Genomic DNA, 22,467 nt, shown 5'->3' with positions numbered 1-22,467 from the left:
GTCGAAAACCGTTATCTTTTTCTTACAAAGATAACGGTTTAAACCGTTATAAAAAGTATAAAAAACTGTTAACTATGTTATGAGAAAAAAGAAATATTATATAATAGATAACGGATTAATTCTAATACATAACAGTCGAAAACCGTTATCTTTTTCTTACAAAGATAACGGTTTAAAACCGTTATAAAAAGTATAAAAAACTGTTAACTATAATATGAAAAAATATATATTATGGAATAGATAACGGATAAATTATAATACATAACAGTCGAGAAACCGTTATGTATAATGAATATAGATAACGGTTTTATAACCGTTATGTATGTGTGGTTATACTGTTATCTATTCCCTTCATAGATAACGGTTTTATAACCGTTATGTATGTGTGGTTGTACTGTTATCTTTTCCCTTCATAGATAACGGTTTTTAAACCGTTGTGTATGACACCTATAATAGATAACACCACTATACACAACGCTTTTTTTGCTCATAGATAACGGATAAAATCCGTTATCTATGTGCGTTTTTCTAGTAGTGTGTGATATTTGAAAGGAGACAAAAAACTGTACATTATGATACTTATTTGAAGACTGGAGGAGTATATATATATATATAGGGGAAGGCTAAAATAAGAACGCTTATTAAAATATAAATTAAGAACCATTTTCAGCCCTTAGATCATCAAGATCTACGGTTGATTCATCACCTTGTTGGATATATTCATGGTCATGAGTTCGAATCCCAAAGGTAGCAAAAAATTATTTTTTCGATATTCATACCTTTATACAGTTTATTCATACGTGTTATACATAAAATTCATGCATTTTTGCTGGTTCGTAATTCTTAAAATAAGGGTGGTTTATTGAATAACCGCCCCCTATATATATATATATATATATATATATATATATATATATATGTGTGTGTGTGTGTGGGGGGGGGGGGGGTGGGGGGTTCTAGAGAGAACTACATTATTTATGAGAACGTGAGAACCATCAAATCTAATGCATCAACTGTAAAAATTAATGCATTCGCTGCTAAAATTAATGCACCAAAAAAAAATGCTCCCTTCTGGATTCAAACCCAGGATCTGCATTCATCCAACAAGATGATGCATCCACCGTAGATCTTGATGATCGAATGACTGAAAATGGTTCTCCGTTCTTATTTTATTTAGTGGTTCTTTCTTGAACCTCTCCCTATATGAATATATATATATATATATATATATATATATATATATATATATATATATATATGGTCCACTTCAACGAAAAAGGGTCCCTTAGATAGAGAATAGAGAAGAAATCCAGGCCCTTCATTTCGTCTAATCCAACGGTTCTGATTTTTGGTCCCATCTCAATTGTTTTAGTTCGTAGAGTCTGTATTTATTTGCTTTAGGAGAGTTGGGATACAAATGTCAATTTCATTGATTCATAATTTTGGCAAATTCATCAAATCCCGGAAATCTCTCACCTATCTTGTAGATAATGATCAACATCTATTTTCTAACCTTTTTTTGTTACATTCCCATTCATTGAAAACTACGGATCAACATCTTTAACCCTGGATCTGTTGGATTTGTATACTGAAAGTAAGAACGTTTTATGCTTGTATACAATATTTCCTGTGTTCACTATTTAATCTCCTATCTGATTGTGTTCATGATTGCATATGTATGTCCCTTGTCTCAATATAAGTAGATTATATGGTGTGTTGTAGATCACAGAAGACCATATAATTGGAATAACCTTAAGTATAAACTGATCACAGCCGAGATGACTCTAGGATGAGTCGTTGGTTTAGGCTGCAGTATAGATGGAAGCAGTTTGTCTTGACTACTTGTCTATACTGGTACGTCATAACGTATTGATAGGATCACGGTGAGATGTATTCTTCTATCTGACATAAGTGAAGAACCAAGATCTCGGTGACTTAATAGAATCTTAATACTAATAAGATTTCAAATATGTATGTTGATTCGTGTATCACTTTGACTTACTATGGGTGATAGTTATATATTAACTTGAGTACTCTGTATCTTGGGTGATAGCGGTTAATATATGATATTTGGTTATCTGTATTAGTACCCGTATCCGGTATAGGATAATGACATCCCCTTAAGGAGCTCAATAAGGTTTATTGCGTTAAACCCTGCTGGTTGATTAAGTTCAGGCGCAATAATAAGGTTTGAGTGGTACTGCTTAAGGATTACAAAGAGATTAATTAATTTAAGCTGTCAGAGCTCTAATTAATTAATGGATGTCGGATATTTTAAATACGGAGATTTAATAAGTCTAAATACAAGCCCCAACTCATCACCGGCAATAAAGGGGTAGTATTGATTCTCTAGTGGAATGAATTAATACTTATGAATTAATTATGATCTGGGCTGATAATAGAAATTAATTCATTAGAGGCCCATCTTTATTCCTTGTATCTGATCCCTGGACTGGCCCAAAGTCTCCTAAGCCATGTAGGAGTAAAAATCGTCCCTCACAGTTATGGGGGCCCTAGGACTGTATTTTGTCTATAAATACAGTTGTCTGCTCTCAGAATAAGACACACACAATATTAGGGTTTTAGAGAGCAACAGAGGGTCGCCAACTTTGAGAAGGCCGATTTCTCCTTGGGAATTCTCATAGCTCGTAGCACATCCAACGTTGGGAGTTGAGCGGGATACAGTTCAGAAGGTCAGAACTGGAGTCTTTCAATTCAGCCATTGACAGCCTCTGCATACAATTCACAAGTAAGTGTTTCTAACTCCAATGTGCAGCACTTAAATTCATAGGAGCATGTTAGGAATTAATCGTTGTATGGTGAATTAAGATATCCGAGAAACGATCCAATGGGGCTAAAATCCTTCAATTGGTATCAGAGCCTGGATTGCTTTTCTTGGCTCTATCAGTTAATTCGCGTACGATTAATAATTTCCGTTGAGTTTGGCTTGTCGTTGCTGCTGTTCTTCGTGGTCTGTTGTTTCGTGGGATACGTCGTTTTTGACGTTGTAATCATTTTTCCACCACGAGAAAATCCGTGGTTAGATTAGAACTTTAGTTGTTGTTTTTGTTTTTCGGCTGTAATCTGTAAATATGGTAAAACGAGACAAAGACGACGACGATCAGACGGAGAACGAAGAATAGGTTTTTGGAGTGGATGAATAGGTTTCAGGTTGTGCTGCACTCTGGCTTCAGAGCTAATGTGCTCTCCCTCTAGAGCTGTCTTGGCCTTGGTTCTGAGCACTCTGGGCTTCAGCTCTGGTTCTGAGCACTTTGGGCTTTGGCTCTGGTTCTGAGCACTCTGAGCATTCTATGCTCTTGCTTTGGAGATGTCTCAGCTCTGGCTCTGGAGATGTCTCATCTCTGGCTCTGGGCATTCTATGTTCTGGCTCTGGAGATGTCTCAGCTCTGGCTCTGGCATTCTGTGCTCTGGCTCTAGAGATGTCTCAGCTCTGGCTCTGGGCATTCTATGTTCTGGCTCTGGAGATGTCTCAGCTCTGGCTCTGGCATTCTGTGCTCTGGCTCTGGCTCTGGAGATGTCTTAGCTCTGGCTCTGGGCATTCTGTGCTCTGGCTCTGGAGATGGCTCAGCTCTGGCTCTGGGCATTCTGTGCTCTGGCTCTGGAGCTGTCGCGGCTCTGGCTTCTGAGTGATCTCTGCTCTGTTTTTGAGCGATCTCTGCTCTGGCCAGAAGCTGTCGATGCACTGTTTTGCCGAGGCTGCCGAGGAATTGGCGCACGTATCTTGAAGCTAACCCTAGGGGTTCCCAAACCCTAGTTTTCAAAGACGGGCCTGATGGAGCTATTTCGGGCAGTGTTTACGTTTTTTAGATTTTCTTCTCTATTTCAAATGTAATAGATTAGAATTGAGATTCCACGAATGGGTCACGGAGAACTTTATTTCTTTTATTCTGTTCTTTGCATGTCGTGGTGTTAATCCTTTATGCTCTTTGCTTGTTGTTTTGTCTTTGCTTGTTAATATGTGTTTATTAACTGCGCTTAGACAAGCATACTAGGTTTATCGTTTTCTTAAGCATGTTTTGGGATTCAACGAGCATGTTTTACGTGTTGCGTTCTAGAAGAGCATGTTTAGGATTATGTGTTGAGCATGATCAAACCTTTTGAAAGAAAAAGACTAAACTGTTTTAATAATTTTTATGGTGTTCAAAACTTATTTTAGACCTCCACAAGCGGTCTCAAGACAAAGTTATTGAGAATGTGAGTAAACGTCCACACGATCGTGGCTTACTTCATGTTTGATTTCATGAGTTTGTCGAGTTGAGATTTCTATTAAAAATATTTAAATCCATTTAAGTAGTGGGAGTTATGCGGTAAACGTCCACACGATCGTGGCTTACTCGTATGATTTTCATAAGTACTTTAGAGGATGGATTTTAAATAAGATAACCAAGAGATTAAATTGAAAGTGGTATGGTGCTAGTGAGTATGCCAATTTCGAGAATTTAATTGTCAAGGTTAAATTGTGGTCATTGCTTCGATATAGTTTCACGTACAATGTACAACTCCCCATCGGAGTCCCTTCTTGAATATGATATGGTCTAGTTAAGGTCCAACTATTAATTTCCTTTGTCAAAAGGTTAAGTTGACATGAATGAAAATTAAACGACTAGGTGAATAGTCTGGTTGAGGCGTTCATCTGTAAACATCCACACGATCGTGGCTTACTCGTGAGATTCCTTGGGCAGTTGGAGGTTTCCTTGTGCCGCCCTTGGAGGAGGAGAAAGAGGAGAGCTCTCAACCTAGCTCTTGGTTCGAGAGAATGATGAATGTGATGAGCACTGCTTGCTCATTAAGAGGACCCACAGCTGAAATGGAGGACGACGTGTTTTCAAAAAGATTAATTCAGCTGACGTTTCATGGTGATTTTGGTTAAAAGTTCCTCTACGTCGGGCTGGCGACTTTAAAACTAGCGCTTGGTGGAAGGCAACCCACCGTTGGTTTGGTTTTTGTGTGTTTGTTTTTCTTGTTCTTTGTTTTTCATTTTTGTTTTGTGTTTTTCTAAGTTTTGGTTGCTTGTGCGGATACTTTTATTTTTGGGTGTTAATGTCTTTGTTTTCAGCACTGCAATTTCTTCTCTGACTTTGCCGCCAGCGCTGAAAAGGCCAGCTCTGACCTGGCCAGATCTGAATTTCTACTCTGAAGAAAGCCAACGCTGCACGTCTACTCTGACTCTGCCGTACAGAGTCAGAGCTGAAGTTCCACTCTGCAAATGCCAGCGCTGAAATTCCTACTCTACCACAGCCGCAAACCCTACTTTTCGCCACCTCTCACAATGCTTCAGTTTTTCAATGCCGATAATCAAGGATGTTTTCTAAACTCTTTTTATTTTGTGCCCTGAGGACATGACATGCTTTAATTGTGGGGGGTGTCTTGTTTTTCTTATGCTTTCAATTGGGCGAGATTGATCTTTCTATGCTTAGTTTTTTCTTTGATACTTGCTAATTTTTATGAATTTGTGGAAGAGAAGAAGGTTTTCGATGTGAATTTCGGGTATGTGAATGAATGGTGGTTATTCTTATTTTACTTTTGATATATGTTTCTTGATTGTGCAAAAATTATGAGTTTTGTTGCAACACGATTGTAAGTAAGTAAAACGTGATTTGTCCTGTAGATGCTAGAAGGAGTGTTGTCATTGTGATTGCCTAAGATCGTATCCTTATCTGTGAAAATGCTAGATGAATTGCCAGTTCTGAAAATGCCAGCTCTGAAACGTGACAGCTCTGAGTCTCTGCTCCTCTAGTCTAACTATGAGCATGGGAAACCACGTGAAAAGACTTTGGATTACATCCAAATGGTTTTTATTTCATGAATTATGGCTCAACTGTCCAAAACTTAAGCACACAAAGTGTGAAAAATGGTGATATTGATTATAAAGGCGATCACATTAGGGAATTCACTTCTAGCGGAGAATTGGGTCTGATCGAATTACTTGCATTACTGTTTTGTTGCTTCTTAAACTTTGAGTTACTTGCATGATCGAGAGATGTGTGTTAATTGTAAAATTTGGAATTGACTTGTTGAAGGTATGGATGGAAATAAGCATCGTTGAAACCAATTTCTTACTAGGATTCATATTGATTTTGCTTGAGGACAAGCAAAAGGCTAAGTGTGGGGGGGGTTGATTTATGCTTAATTGTTCTAATTTTAGGGATTTGCGTGTGCATATTTTAAGTTAAATCTTATGGAAATTGGTGCGTTTTATGGTTTGTTTTATGCTTTGCAGGAGATTTAGGTTTTATAGGTAGAAGAGTGTAATTTTGGATAATTTGGATGAGAAATGCGTATTCTGGCGCACTCTGGTGTACAGAGCTGAAAAGCCCGTGCCAGAGCTGAAAAGACCGCGATAGAGCCGAAAAGCCCACTGCAGAGCAAAGCAGAGAAGCTCGCCAGAGCAGAGCTGCGAGGATAGCTCCGTAGCAGAGCAGAGCTGACTTGCAGAGTCAGAGCCGAAATCTTCAGAGTTGAACTTCCCTAGCAGAGCTGAAATCTCCAGAGCAGAACAAACTTGTCAGAGCAGAGCTAAATCAGCAGAGGTAAACTCGACAGAGCTGACTACGTGCCAGAGTGAACTTGGCAGAGCAGAGCTAAAGATCAACAGAGTCAACTTTACAGAGCTGAACTTTCAGCTCTGCCTTTTTCAGAGCTCGGTACTGCCAGAGCTGACTTTTAGCTCTGTATTATACCTTTCCAGAGCTGAGTTTCCAGAGTTAGCCAATTGTCGCCAGAGTGGAGATAACTTGCTGATTTATGCTTAATTGTTCTAAATTTTGGGGTTTGCATGAGCTTTATTTTAAGATAATCTTCTGGAAATTGGTGCGTTTTATGGTGTATTTTATGCTTTGCAGGAGATTTAGGTTTTCGAGATGAAAAGTGCAAATTTTGGAGAGTTTGGCTTAAGAATTACATTTTTGTGCATACTCTGGCATGTCAGAGAAGCGAAGCCCCGCGCTGCAGAGCAGAGGTGCTCGACAAAGCAGAGCCGACATCTCCAGAACAGAGAAACCAATCTCCAGAGGAATCATAGCAGAGGAATGAACGCCAGAGCAGCGAAATCAATAGTCAGATGGGAGAAAGCCAGAGCAGAGAAATGAAAAGCCAGCGAAGTCATCACCAGAGCAGCGAAGTCATCGCAGCGAAATCAGAGCAGCGAAATCACAAAGCAGAGGAATGAAAATCTCGCCAGAGGAATCAATAGTCAGCGCAGAGGAATGAAAAGTCAGAGAAATCAACAGCCAGAGCGGAAGCCGTTTCTCTGGCGAGAGCCGTGATTTTCGCCAGAGTGGAGATTACTTGCTGAGTACGCCAGCTGGACTTACCTAAGTATTACACGATTCTATTTCCTTTAAGAGTCCAGCTTTGCATGGCAACTTCCATGGTGATCCATAGGGATTCAAAGTCTATAAATAGGGCCATACTTTTCATTGTAAAAAGCAACCTTTGCCCTAGTTTTAGACGCCATCTTTGATATCTGTTGGCATCCGAAGCTTAGGAATTTTATAGCTTTTCATAGTTCTAGTTTCGATTTCTGTTCTAGTTAGTTTAGTTTATAGTTCCTTTAATTCATGTTTTAGATTAGTTCCCATTTAGAGTTGTAATTACGTGACCGATTACTTCTCGAGACGATTTACGGTATTTCTTTAATCAAGTTTATTTATTTGCTTTTACTTATGCTTTCTTTAAATTCTACAAATTTACTTATGCATTTTTATGATGCTTTCTTTAAATTATGCACTTTAGTTTCTGCCTAGTTAGATTAGATTAGAAGTTTTAATTAAATTTATTTAAATTTGATTTGCCTAGTTAATTCTTTACTTTAAGTTCATTTAATTCTTGCCTAGGGTTTAATAGTTTCACGCCTAGATAATTTTAAGATTAAGTTTTCAGTTAAGTTTAAATTACAAGCGTTAGTTAATAATTCCTTTTCGCCTAGTTAAGTTTAAATTCATGTTAATTTACTTTCCATGTTTTAGTTTAAAAATATGAAGTTTACAACTTTCTTGTGACATAATTAAAAGCCCTTAAAGATCTTCCTTGAGAGACGACATTGGTTTAACTTATCACTTCTAGGATGTCCTTGTTCTATTGCCAGTCAATCTAGAGGTGTTTCTAGTTGAGTCAAATTTTGGCGCCGTTGCCGGGGAGGGTTTTAGGCGTTTAGTTGTGTCACTTTTCTTTTCAGTTTTTAAGTGCTTTCTTTACTTTACGTTTTGTTTTTACTTTTCTTTCCACCTGGTGCATTTAATCCGTGTGTTCAGTGTTGTGTATGCAGGGACGCCGTAGTCTAAAAAGAAAACTAACTTCCCCGCTGGATAACACTCGCACACATACCAGAGCAGACGTGTTATACTCTGACTCTGATTCTGAGGCGCACTCTGAAGCCGGCTCTGCCTCTGACCGAGTAGAGCAGGACACAAACAAAGAAGAGATGGCTCAGAACATGGAGTACATGGGAGATTTCACCCGGCCCGTCATCGGAGACACCAACACATCGGCTATTGTGCTTCCCACCGCCGTCAGAAATTACAATCTAAAGTCGAATGATTCAAGTCTTTTACCTCTGTTCCATGGGATGCCGAGTGAAGATGCCCTACAATTCATCCGTGATTTTTGCACACAAGTTCAAACCATTCCATTGCTGAATCTCACGGAGGACCAACTTAAGCTCAAGTGCTTTCCCTATGCACTTAAAGATCAGGCGAGAACATGGATGCTAACTCTGCCGCCCAACTCTATCACCACTTGGGGAGAAGCTTGTGAGAAATTCATGCTAAAATACTATCCCAGCCACAAGACTCAGGAGCTAAGGTCGCAAATCATGGAATTCACCCAAGGAATGGATGAGCCCGTTCATGAAGCTTGGGAAAGATTCCAAGAACTTCTCCGCCAGTGCCCGCAACAACAACTCCCCAACGTGATGTTGATGCAAGTTTTCTACGATGGGTTAGTGCAAACTGCCCAATTTATGGTGGACAGCACCGCAGGAGGGAACATAGCTCGGAAGACTGCTGCAGAGCTGAAGGAGATATTCAAAACATTAGCGGAGAGCTCTCAACAAAAGTCGGTGCGTGGAAAGAGAGTTGAAGGAAGCGCTGTGACGAACCAGTTTGAGATGCAGAAACAATTGGCCTCAATCATGCGCGAAGTACAACAGCTCAAGATGTGCCATACGGAAGCGGCACCTGTCCCTGCGCAGAGCATAAATTATAATCAAAGCAATGGTGGATGGAGAGGTCAGCACCAAGGGAATTTTCAGCACAATCAATTCCAGAGTGCACAGCAAATTCCAATGCAAAAACAATCTTTGGAGGATACATTGCAAGCGTTTATGGAGGTTAGTAAGCAGAGCATGGAGTCTCAGGCTGCCACTATCAAACGCCTTGAGACCACCGTGGGGCAACTGTCGGACCAGCTACAGCAGCAGCAGAACCAAACTCATAAGGTGCTAGCTCTGGCGAGAAAGCCAGAGCAGAGGAGAGAGCCAGCTCTGGCTCGGCAGCCAGAGCAGAGGAGAAGGACAACAGAGCAGAGGAGAAGGATGACAGAGCAGAGGAGAGCGCCAGAGTTGATAAGGCCAGAGCAGAAACTTCACAAATCAAGTACGCCATATCAACCACCGAAGCCTAGCCCGCCTCTGCCACCATCAATTGTTGATCCAACCCAACCATTTCCAAAGAAAGAAGATCCAGGGAGTTTCATTATTGGTATTGGTTTGGGTCGAGCTGGAGAATTCACGGGCATGTTAGACTTGGGTGCGGCAGTCAATTTGATGCCGTATGCTATTTTTCAGAAATTGGGCTGGAAGGAAGAGGAGCTTAAAAGCACAAAAACAAGACTTCAACTAGCTGATGGGGCAAATTGTAGCACTCGTGGTATTTTAAAAGATGTTGAAGTCATGGTGAGAGGAATCACGGTGCTAGCCGATTTTGTTGTGCTCGAGGCAGGGCAAGGCATTATAGGAAAGAATGGGCAGCTTGTTCTACTTGGTCGGCCTTTTATGGCTACTACCCAGACGCACATTGATGTGGGTTCTGGAACTTTGAGCATGGCCGGGTCTGGTAGATCGGTAACATTCTCTGTTTTTAATAAAAAGCCTATTATTTCTAACTTCTCAATGCATATCTGTTCTCTTGTTGAGATTGCTGACCATGAGGAAGAAGTAGAAATTTTCAGAGCTAACTGTCTTTCGCCAGCTCTGCCAAGTGCTCCAGCCCTGACTCTTCCGCCAGCTCTGCCCATTTCGCCAGCGCTGACTACTCCAGCTTTGCCGCTGGAGGATAGAGCCGAAATTTTACCGCCAGCGCTGACGAGCTCAGCTCTGAGCAGTACGCCAACTATGAACAGCACGCGCCAGAATGTTGCTAAGGAGAAACTGATGTGCACCAGCCCGGAAGAGGACATAATTATACAGGATTTTCTTGATAATTTGCAAGATGAGGAAGCCATTGAAGATCAGTTTTTGGCCAAGCTTCCAATCGACGTTAATGCCGTTCATGAGGTGCCAACTACCGTAAAAGAGGATGCCACCGTTAATGAAGAACGAGCTGATGTGCTGCCATGCAAGGATGATACCGTGCTAAGAGTGCAGAGTGCACCACCTTTGGAAGAGAAGAAAGATGAGAGATCTCGACACAGCTCTTGGTTCGAGAGAATGATGGACACAATGAGCTCTGCTTGCTCATTAAGAGGACCCGCAGCTGAACTGGAGGATGATGTGCTTTCACGAGGACTAATTCAGCTGACATTTCATAGCAATTTTGGTTAAGGGATCTTCTACGTCGGGCTGGCGACTCTAAAACTAGCGCTTGGTGGGAGGCAACCCACCGTGGTTTGGTTTTTGTTTTTTGTTTTTCTTGTTCTTTGTTTTCCGTTTTTGTTTTGTCTTTCCTACGTTTTGGTTGCTTGCGCGGATACTTTGATGTGGTGTTCATGTTTTGACTTCAGCGCTGCAGTTCTAACTCTGCCACAGACCGCGAATTCCCCTCTTCACCACCTCGCACGATGCTTCAATTTCTCAAGGCCGATAATCAGGGACGTTTTCTCAACTCTTCTTATTTCTTTTGTGCCCTGAGGACATGGCATGCTTTAAGTGTGGGGGGGGGGTGTTTTATTGTGCTTATGCTTTCAATTGGGCGAGATTAGTCTTTCTATGCTTAGTTTTTGGTCTCGAATCTTGCTAGTTTGTATGAATTTGTGGAGGAGAACATGATTTTCGATGTGAATTTCGGGGTTGTGTTCGTTTGGTGGTTATTCTTGTTTTACTGTTGATATGTGTTTCTTGATTATACAAGAATTTGAGTTTTGTTGCAACACGATTGTAAGTAAGTAAAACGTGATTTGTCCGGTAGATGCTAGAAGGAGTGTTGTCATTGTGATTGCCTACGATCGTATCTTATCTGTGAAATGTGAAAAATGTTGGACGAATTGCCAACTTCAAAATTGCCAGCTCTGAAACATCTGGCCTGTTCTGAAACGTGACAGCTCTGAGTCTCTGCTCCTCTAGTCCAACTATGAGCATGGGAAACCACGTGAAAAGACTTTGGATTACATCCAAATGGTTTTTATTTCACGAATTATGGCTCAACTGTCGAAAATCTTAAGCACACAAAGTGTGAAAAATCGTGATATTGATTATAAAGGCGATCACATTAGGGAATTCACTTCTAGCGGAGAATTGGGTCTGATCGAATTGCTTACATTACTCTTTTGTTGCTTCTTAAACTTTGAGTTACTTGCATGATCGAGAGATGTGTGTTGATTGTAAAATTTTGAATTGACTTTGTGAATGTTTGGATGGAAATTAGCATTGTTGAAATCAATCTCTTCCTAGGATTCATATGGATTTTGCTTGAGGACAAGCAAATGGCTAAGTGTGGGGGGGGTTGATTTATGCTTAATTATTCTAAATTTTGGGGTTTGCATGAGCTTTATTTTAAGATAATGTTCTGGAAATTGGTGCGTTTTATGGTGTATTTTATGCTTTGCAGGAGATTTAGGTTTTCGAGATGAAGAGTGGAAATTTTGGAGAGTTTGGCCTAAGAATTACGTTTTTGTGCATACTCTGGCATGTCAGAGAAGTGAAGCCCCGCACTGCAGAGCAGAGGTGCTCGACAAAGCAGAGCCGACATCTCCAGAACAGAGAAACCAATCGCCAGAGGAATCATAGCAGAGGAATGAACGCCAGAGCAGCGAAATCAATAGTCAGAGAGGAGAAAGCCAGAGTAGAGAAATGAAAAGCCAGTGAAGTCATCACCAGAGCAGCGAAATCACAAATTAAGCAGAGGAATGAAAATCTCGCCAGAGGAATCAATAGTCAGCGCAGAGGAATGAAAAGTTAGAGGAATCAACAGCCAGAGCGGAAGCCGTTTCTCTAGCGAGAGCCGTGATTTCCGCCAGAGTGGAGATTACTTGCTGAGTACGCCAGCTGGACTTACAAAAGTATTACACGATTCTATTTCCTTTAAGAGTCCAGCTTTGCACGGCAACTTCCATGGTGATCCATAGGGATTCGAAGTCTATAAATAGGGCCATACTTTTCATTGTAAAAAGCAACCTTTGCCCTAGTTTTAGACGCCATCTTTGATATCTGTTGGCATCCGAAGCTTAGGAATTTTATTGCTTTTCATAGTTCTAGTTTCGATTTCTGTTCTAGTTAGTTTAGTTTATAGTTCTTTTAATTCATGTTTTAGATTAGTTCCCGTTTAGAGTTGTAATTACGTGACAGATTACTTCTCGAGACGATTAACGGTATTTCTTTAATCAAGTTTATTTATTTGCTTTTACTTATGCTTTCTTTAAATTCTGCAAATTTACTTATGCGTTTTTATGAAGCTTTCTTTAAATTATGCACTTTAGTTTCTGCCTAGTTAGATTAGATTAGAAGTTTTAATTAAATTTATTTAAATTTGATTTGCCTAGTTAATTCTTTACTTTAAGTTCATTTAATTCTTGCCTAGGGTTTAATAGTTTCACGCCTAGATAATTTTAAGATTAAGTTTCCAGTTAAGTTTAAATTACAAGCGTTAGTTAATAATTCCTTTTCGCCTAGTTAAGTTTAAATTCATGTTAATTTACTTTCCATGTTTTAGTTTAAAAATCTGAAGTTTACAGCTTTCTTGTGACATAATTAAAAGCCCTTAAAGATCTTCCTTGAGAGACGACATTGGGTTAACTTATCACTGCTAGGATGTCCTTGTTCTATTGCAAGTCAATCTAGAGGTGTTTTTAGTTGAGTCACTTGCAGAATAGGTTCACTCTCTCTCTCTCTCTCTCTCACGCACAAACACACGCAGACACACACAAACACATAGTTAATCCATTAACCAAGAAAGTAGAAAAAAACATTAACTAATTCAGAGCTCCTGATTCATGACAGCCACTACTTGGATTAGATTAGAGCATCTATATTCTAGAATAGTCATAGAAATATTGTGAAATGGCAGCCTGTTTCCTGGTACCACATGTAGTGAAGGAAACAAATCTCCAATGATCTTACTCCAAAAGTCAAAACCAGAAACTATCCGTTTGTAACCTTATTGTAACTTCTTTGCAGCATATAAAAAACAAGGGCTTTTGATAATTTAGTTTTGGCTCTTTATCTAACCACCAAATCATTTAGACTATTAACTGGCACCTAGATAAGGACTGCAGCTCCTCCCTCACAAAGAGCCCAGAAATTTTGATGCATAATATCCAGGAAAGATGTTCAAGCGAAGCGAGAAAAAGATCAAAGCAGTCTTCAAAATGCAGTTTCAGGCAACACAGGTACGTCAAGTCACCATTGGTAGTGCTGTCTATCAAATTTTAATAATAACTTACAAAATTTTTATTTCGGAGACGATCTTAAAGAATGTTGATTATGCTGTCATTCCTCTCTGCGAACAAATTTAACTATATGTGTTTGAAATATCGTGTGCCTGCGGTAAAACGCCGCCTGTACTAAAATGGGCATCTTTCATACACATGATGATACTAAAGATATTAGCGATGCATTCAAGATTTTAGAATGGATACCTATCTCACAGGTTGATTTGGTTTGTGTTGATATAATGGCAGGTGCCGCAGCTCAAAACAAAAAGCCTCATGATTTCTCTGGTTCCAGTAGATGTAGGAAAGCCGACTGTCAGATTACCAAAATCACCAATTGTTGAAGGGACCTGCACCTGGGAAAATCTGCCCGATTAATAGAAAGGAAGTGATATTATTTTACAAGCACTGAACCATATCAATTCCTCTAAAAGAATACTACTGCAAACTTACCTTACAGAGGTTAAAGACAGAAATGTTCCTTGCTTGTTGATCTTTCTGACTCGGATAGAAACCAGCGGCGCGCACAAGCACCTGGCCAACATACCAACCTCTGATGGCTCAAAAGTGTTGTTGAACATAAGAGGGGTAAGTGTCAATTACACGGATCTTTCAAAAGCTCAAGTAACATTCTATCTAATACTATTAAATTAACTAAGGAGATTAAACCTATTAAAACATGAAAATGTCAAGCTCACAAAATAACTGGACATACATAATTCCTATTTGAAATTGAATCAGCAATAGATAGATACCACAGATAAGCTGTGAGCGAGAATCGAGCAAGTAGAAAACAAAAAGTTCCTGCCTCTTTTCATGTAATACAATAATCTTATAACATTATGATTCAAACACTTTGATTTCAATCAGCAATAGATAGATACCACAGATAAGCCGTGAGCGAGAAACGAGCAAATCTAAGTACTCACCAGATCACAAAACTGTTACCATGTGTTTGCTAGGAACAAACTTAAGGAACATGAAAGAAGAAATAAATTGCACCAAAGTCCCAACTATACGAGCATCAAGTAAGATGCAAATGGAATCAATCTGCAATAGAAAAACAGAGCTCACTTTAAACAGAATCTAAAAAGCACAAAAATGTGAGACTGTGAGTCAGCTTTCTAGTAGAAGGGGAAGAGCTAGAATTGATAACCTCTGATGATAGCAATGGAGCGAGAAGCAAAACTAACCTTAGAAACACTAAATCTCTTCTAAACAGATAGCAAATCTAAAATAAAACAAAATAAACTCAGTGCAAAATCCATGAATTAGAGGCAACAATTAACCTCAACCCATATTCCATGTCCTACAACAACGAGAGATTTACTTTGTCAATGCAATCAAACACAAAATCGAACAAACTAATGTGCAAAAATAGAAAATTGTACATACAATGAGAGGGGCGCGGCGAGTAGGCGGCGCTGGTCGCGGTGGCTAGGGTAAGCAGACGAGAGGGGCGGCGACGAGCAGGTGGCGCTGGTCGCGGTGGCTAGGGTTAGCAGACGAGAGAGGCGATGACGAGCAGGCGGCGCTGGTCGCGGTGGCTAGGGTTAGCAGACAAGAAGGGCGGCGCGACGTGGCAGGCGGTGCAGTAGCGGCGCCTAGGGATAGCAGATGATAGAGGTGGCGAAATTAGGGCTTCCTTCCCTTTCCTGTTTCAGTTGATTTCTTTAATTCATGAAAAATTCAAACTACAATTCATGAAAAAATTGAGAATAGGAAACATTGAAAATCTTATCTTGATACCTTTAAGTGGCGTATCCCCGCTTGAGACCGAGTCGATTAAAACTCGACGGAGTAGAGTAAGCGGTGAGCAGGGTGAGAGAGGCGTGGCAGCTACTGTCGCCACCTTGTCGTCGAGGTAGAGAGAGAGAAGACACCGACGACGACACAAGTCGCAGCGATTCTTCAGAAGAGAAGGCTCGATTTCTTCTGCTGCTGCCTTGTTCCGTCGAAGCGGAGAAGACGTCGGCGGTGGTCGACGGCACGACGGACGAGCTCCAGGAAGCAGCGGCATTTCGGCGGCAATTCTGCCGGAATTGAGAGAGGACGAAACTAGGGTTTTTATATATGTGTGTGTGCTGCTGCCAGAGAGGAAGATGAGGTGAAGAAAAGAGAGAGACGTGGCTGAGGCGGAGCGCCGCCTCACTGCGGTGAGAAATTTTGGAGAGGGATAGGATTCCCGACTGTGCATAATATTGGTGAGAAATTGAGAGGAGAGATAGAGAGAAAGATAAGAGTGAAATTGGGGAAGGAAATTAGGGTTGTGCGATGAGAGGGAAAAGTCTTTTTTCTTTTCTTTTCTTTTATTTCACTTTTATTATTCAATATTCAATTTTTGGTATTTTCTAATAATGTCTTTTAATTTATATAAGTGTTATTTAATGAAAAAAAATGTTAGGAGTTTTTAATTTATGAAAGTCTATATTCATGAACAAATTCAGATTTTAGAATCATCAATTTATTTATTACTTTTAAATATAATATAATATAATATAAATTAAAAAAAATATATATTTATACTTAACAGTTTTAAAAACTCTCATACATAACGGTTTAATAAACCGTTGTAAAATATGCTCATAGATAACAGTCGGCTTAACGGTTTGTAATACCGTTATGTATGCAACTAATAGATAACGCACAAACATAACGGTTTAACTCAAACCGATATCTAAGTGTATGGACAACACTACATAGATAACGGTTTTTTGTAAAAACCGTTATCTATTCCAAAAATGCGCTCATACATAACGGTTTTTAAAAAAAACCGTTATGTATGAAGCGTTATGTATGTGCATTTTTGTAGTAGTGTCTATAAATAGGGTCTTGCTATTCATTTGCCCTAATCTTTAGTTTCCGCTAGGCAGCCGAAGACTTAGGTTTATTGCTTTCTTAGTCTTAGTTTCGATTTATGTTCTTAGTTAGTTTATTATAGTTCTTTCAATTCATGTTTTAGATTAGTTCTTCGTTTAGAGTTGTAATTACGTGACAGATTACTTTTCGAAACGTTTTACGGTATTTCTTAATCAAGTTTATTTATTTGCTTTTACTTGCTTTCTTTAAATTACGCACTTTAAATTATGCAATTTAGTTTATGCGTTTTTATGATGCTTTCCTTTAAATTATGCAATTTCGTTTCTGCCTAGTTAGATTAGATTAGAAGCTTTTAATTTACAAGCCTTTAAATTACTAGTTAGTATTTAAATTGCAAGTTCCTTTACTTTATTACGTTTAATTCTTGCCTAGGGTTTTAATAGTTTAATTCGCCTAGATAATTTTAAGATTAAGTTTTAGTTAAGTTTAATTTACAAGCATTAGTTAATAATTCATTTTCGCCTAGTTAAGTTTAATTTCAAGTCAAGTTTAATTTCACGTTCTAGTTTAATAATCCCTAGTTTACAGTTTTCTCGTGACATAATTAATTTCCCTTTAAGATCTTCCTTGAGAGACGACATTGGGTTAGCTTACCACTGCTAGAGTGTCCTTGTCCTATTGCAAGTCAATGTAGAGGTGTTCTAGTTGCCGTTGTCGTTGCCGTTGCAGTTGTCGGGGAAAGTTTTAGGCTTTTTAGTTGTGTCACTTTTCTTGCTTTCTTTACTTTACGTTTTATTTTTATTTTTCTCCCATCCGGTGCGTTTAATCCGTTTGTTCTGTGTTGTGCATGCAGGGACGCCGTAGACTTAAAGGCATACTTGTGTCTCCATTGCACAGTACGAGCGAAGGGATTTTCAGGAAGAGCCTGCAAAGGAGTGTTTGCAGAGGACAGAGCAGACAATTCTGAGTCTGACTCTGCCGGAGCTGACGGTTTCTACTCTGACTCTAACCTTCCAGAGCAGAGCGTAGAAACAGAGGAAGATAAGCCTACAGAGCTGCCAGCGAGCTCTGACTCTGACTCTTCAGAGCAGCCCGCAGAAGAGGAAGCCAGCTCTGACTCTGACCGTGTAGAGCAGACCATAGACACGGCAGAGCAGAACATAGACACAACGGAGGAAGAGAAGCCGACAGAGCTGCCAGCCAGCTCTGACTCTGACCGAACAGAGCAGAATCCAGAAAATGAGAAAAAGAAGATGGCGCAACTGACCATGTTTAGCTTCGTTTTCTACTCATTCTTGGGCAGTAGATACGGGGGCAACTGACCATGTTTGTTACACCTTGCAAGGCTTCAAGCCGAGAAGGGAGCTGGGAAGTGATGAAATCACCATTTCCATGGGCAATGAGTCGAAGGTCGCATCTGTTGCAATTGGAGATTTATCTTTATGTTTTGGTGATGACATTTTAGTTTTGAGAGATATTTTATATGTGCCGGAGTTTCGGCGGAACATAATTTCTGTTTGAAAGTTATTTTTGGATGGATATTCAGTTACTTTTGATAGAGGTGTTTCTATCATGAAAAATAACATGATTATTTGTTCCGGAATTTTGAACAACTCTCTCTATACTATTACATGTCCAATTAATAATTTTGTCCATGTTACATCTACATCACAAATTTGTCCAAATCAAAATAAAAGGAAATACTTTTCTCATGAACAATATACACATGTTTGGCACCTAAAGTTAGGCCACATCAATCTATACAGGATCCAAAGGCTCGTGTCGAATGGAATTTTGAAAGATTTTCAAGCTGTTCGATTTAGAACCTGCGAATCCTGTATAGAAGGAAAGATGACGACAAGGCCTTTTAAGGCAAAGGGGAATAGGGCCTCACATGTGTTAGAATTGATTCACTCTGACTTGTGTGGACCGATGTCCACAAAAGTTCGTGGAGGGTATGAGTATTTCGTCACTTTCATTGACGATTACTCAAGATATGGGTATATTTACTTACTTCAACACAAGTCTGAATGCTTTGAGAAATTCAAAGAATTCAAGGCGGAAGTGGAGAAGAGATTGGGTAAATCTATCAAGTCATTGCGGTCTGATCGCGGTGGCGAATACCTCGGAAACGAGTTTAAGCAATACTTGTCAGATTCTGAGATCACATCCCAATTGACTGCACCGGGTACTCCCCAACAGAATGGTGTAGCGGAGAAAAGAAATAGAACTCTTTTAGAAATGGTACGATCAATGATGAGTTATGCATCGTTGCCTATTTCGTTTTGGGGATATGCCTTGGAAACAACGGCTTACTTGCTGAATCTAGTACCGTCCAAGTTTGTGCCTAAGACTCCTACCGAATTATGGTCAGGGCGAAAGCCCAGCTTGCATCATATAAGGGTATGGGGTTGTCCTGCATACGTGCTTGACAAAGAGGCAAAGAAATTGGAGACTAGATGCGAAGTAATGTTGTTTGTAGGATATCCAAGGGAAACGAAAGGTGGTTATTTCTATAATCCTAAGGATCATAAAGTGGTTGTTAGCACCAACGCACGATTCTTGGAACAGGATTATATAGATAAACACAAGTCTAAGTCCGAGATTGTCCTTCAAGAAATCGAAGGCAATGGACAGGCGATTCCATCACCCCAGCCAAGTGTGCAAGTGAATGCACCACAGGACACTGCACAAACCATTGTCACAGTTGTACCACCACCGCTTCGTCGTAGTGGGAGGGTTATCGTCCAACCCGATCGATTTATGTTCTTGGGAGAATCTTCGGATCTTCTCCCTATTAATGAACAAAAGGATATCGACCCTGACAACTTTAAACAAGCGATGGAAGATTTAGATGTAGATTCTTAGTACGACGCCATGGTTTCTGAAATAGAATCCATGATTGCTATGGATGTATACGAGAAAACTGAATTACCAGATGGCTTCTTGGCCATAGGTAGTAGGTGGGTATACAAGAGAAAAAGAGATTCGGATGGCGAAGTCGCGGATTTTAAAGCTAGACTGGTGGCGAAAGGCTATACCCAGGAACAAGGTATAGATTATGTTGGAACCTTTTCGCCGGTTGCCATGCTTAAGTCCATCCGAATACTCCTTGCCAACGTCATTTTTTGCATTTATGAACATGCTCTCCAAAACATCTGTCATATTCAATAAGGTGTTGCAGAAATTGAACTTACATCTTCAAAACAATGATTAAATTTGTTCGAAACAAACAACATTGGTAAATTAGTTTCTGAAAAATACAGAAAATAAACATACAATGATATCAATCCTAAAAAAAATGCCGACACACATTAAAAACTAAAATTTATATAGTATTAAGTTTTGTACAAACTCATCAGTAAAATTCGTTGTAACAATTAATATTACTTGATGAATCCGTTGGCACCGTTGCAGACATTCTAGGGTTCTATATCTTGTTGAATGGCTTTGAGATGGTTAATGGAAGAAGAATATGAATGTAACACCCCGTACTTTTCCCTATGTTGAGAAATAGTGTCTTAACACTAATGAGAGTACTGAGATGTCGAAATACGAAACTTTTTTTTTATGAGCAGACAAGACAGATTTTCTTTTAAAGAGAGATACGAGTGAATAAACCGATGATAGAGTTGGAGTGATGAGATTTGAGAAATGAGTTGAGATAGAGATGCTGATTGAATTGAGCTGAGATTTTATTTTATTTCCAACTACCGGGAATAGAGTTACCGGATACCGAGTTATCAGAGTTTGATTGTCCTATTAAGAAAATAGGAATAATAAGTTGGAAATAGAGTCGAGAAAGAAAGAGTGAGAACCTCGATGAAAATAGTCGGTTAGAGAGAGACGTTTAGTCTGTTTGTGTTTGCCGACTGCTTTGATGTGATGTTATGTGAATTACGTGATTGATTGATTATGTGATTTCTGTTACGTGTGTCATTATGACCAAGTTACTATGATTTTTATTTGAGACCTTAGCACTTGGATTTTTGATGAAGTTTCCAAAGAAAGTGCGATTTATTTTTATCGAGAAATCAAATGATGCCGGTTTATGGAAATTTTTCCTAGCATAATATTTTTTTTTAAATTATTTTTCCTATGAGGAGGAATCTTATAATTGAGTGAGTGCACTAATATTAGTGCTATAATTATTTTATTTGATCACATGAATAATTATGCTATGGTATTTTATTAATGAGTAACATTTCCATAAGTATTGTGATTATTATTTAATCATCCTTCTCACATTAATATTTTAATTTTCCAAGCATGTGACTAATTACCAAAATTTACCAAGTGTAGAGATTGAGAGAGTAGAGATTGAGAGTGTAGAGATTAGAGAGAGAGAGATTAGGCATTTAATGCCATATATTCTCAAAGATATCAAATCTTTACTTAAGATTCACAAATCTTTCATAAGATTTCCAAATCCATTTCATATCTTGCAAATTTCTCTCTCTCCTTTCCTCCCTAACTTTCGACCACCACCTGTCTCCCTTCATCTCTCATCTTCCTCCATTAACATCCATGGTAGAACCTTCGAAGCTTCACCAAAATATGCCAAACACATAAATCACCAACAAAATCCCACATAAACACAACCTAGCTACTTGAATTCAAGAGAATCATTGGAGATTGCTTCCAAGGCTAGAGAGAGAAAGTGTGATTGTTGGTGTAAAGTTTGGGTAAGTGATGTATAAATTCATAGATATGACTCGTATGAGATTGTATGTGTGTATTCTTGAGAATTTGAAGCAAGAAAATCACCCCCTTCATTTTTCTAAATTTTCGAAAATTTGGGTCTCATACCCTTCAAAAAATTTTCTTCTTCTTTCTTTGAATTGGGGTGAGAAAAGTGATCTATGTGATGTTTGGTGATGATTGTTGTGTGTTTTGAAAAGCTATGCTTTGAGATGTAAAAATCGGATGAGTTTAGTTTACCCCAATTTGGAAATTTTTGAGTTGATGATTGAAGTGATGAATTGATGATGAGGATGAGTCCATGAGATGTATATGATGATGATTGATGGAATAAATTGAGTACATGATGTCAATTGATGAGTTTGATATGAGTTAGTTTAATAAAGTTAGGGATATGTGAATCTATGCTCTAACTTGTTAATTGATGGATTATAAGTGAGATAAATGGGTTAAAATTGATAGATCTATGATGAGATTAAAGATCCATGTGTGTTTATAAAATTTCAAAGAGTTTAGTTTAATAAAAATTAGGATTTTCTTGCTTATGTGTCTATTAAGTGATTTGACTTAAGATATATGAAATTGAGCATGATATTAGTGTTTTAATATGTTTGATTAAGTCTATTGTAAGCTAAGTAAAATTTGGACTTAGTTTAGTTTGAATGAGTTTTTGAGTTTTCATATTTGGAGAGGTCAATGAACGATAAAATGAGGTCTAATTGATTTATGATCATTATGTGAACGTTTGTCATGCTTTTGTTAAGAGTTTGCGTTGATACATGAGTTATCATTAGAGTTTAGTTTACATGATAAAAAAGGGGATTTATATGTGTAAAATGAGTTATATGTTGTATGAGGTCATTAATGAGTGTTTGGGTAATTTTGAGCATGAGAATGAAAAGAGAATTGAATTGATGCGTTCGTTGAAACGTTTCCCTTGAGATTTGAGTTAAGATGTAAAAGAGGAGAGTTAATTTGAGTATGATGAGTATTATAATGTTTTTGAATGTTTGTGAGTGTTATATGTGTTTAAGATGAGCTTTGATTGGTTTCCTTTGAAGGAATGTTGAGTTGAGCATTTAAGAGTTTGAGATGGGATTTTGGTGATTTTCGTAGGCTTACTGA

The 22,467-nt window shown here is 38.8% G+C and overlaps 1 long non-coding RNA gene across 5 annotated transcripts; it reads right to left on the bottom strand.

Moving 5' to 3' along the window:
- Window positions 1–13,265: 13,265 nt before the first annotated feature.
- LOC131007159 (uncharacterized) lies at window positions 13,266–15,935 on the bottom strand. Of its 5 annotated transcripts, none has more exons than XR_009095931.1 (5): window positions 15,571–15,935; window positions 14,275–15,476; window positions 14,029–14,177; window positions 13,547–13,948; window positions 13,266–13,393 (listed from the first exon to the last, which is right to left on the bottom strand). It is a non-coding gene; the product is annotated as an uncharacterized LOC131007159 (long non-coding RNA). The 5 variants fall into 5 exon arrangements; XR_009095932.1 differs by having other exon boundaries at window positions 13,547–14,177; window positions 14,275–14,374; window positions 14,751–15,476; XR_009095933.1 differs by having other exon boundaries at window positions 13,547–14,177; window positions 14,275–14,355; window positions 14,751–15,476.
- Window positions 15,936–22,467: the final 6,532 nt, after the last annotated feature.

Source organism: Salvia miltiorrhiza, chromosome 1 (assembly GCF_028751815.1).
Source record: "Salvia miltiorrhiza cultivar Shanhuang (shh) chromosome 1, IMPLAD_Smil_shh, whole genome shotgun sequence".
In the NCBI taxonomy this organism is placed as follows: Eukaryota; Viridiplantae; Streptophyta; class Magnoliopsida; order Lamiales; family Lamiaceae; genus Salvia; species Salvia miltiorrhiza.
The sequence above is the reverse complement of the archived record's forward strand: the minus strand, read 5'-3'. Positions and strand labels throughout refer to the sequence as shown.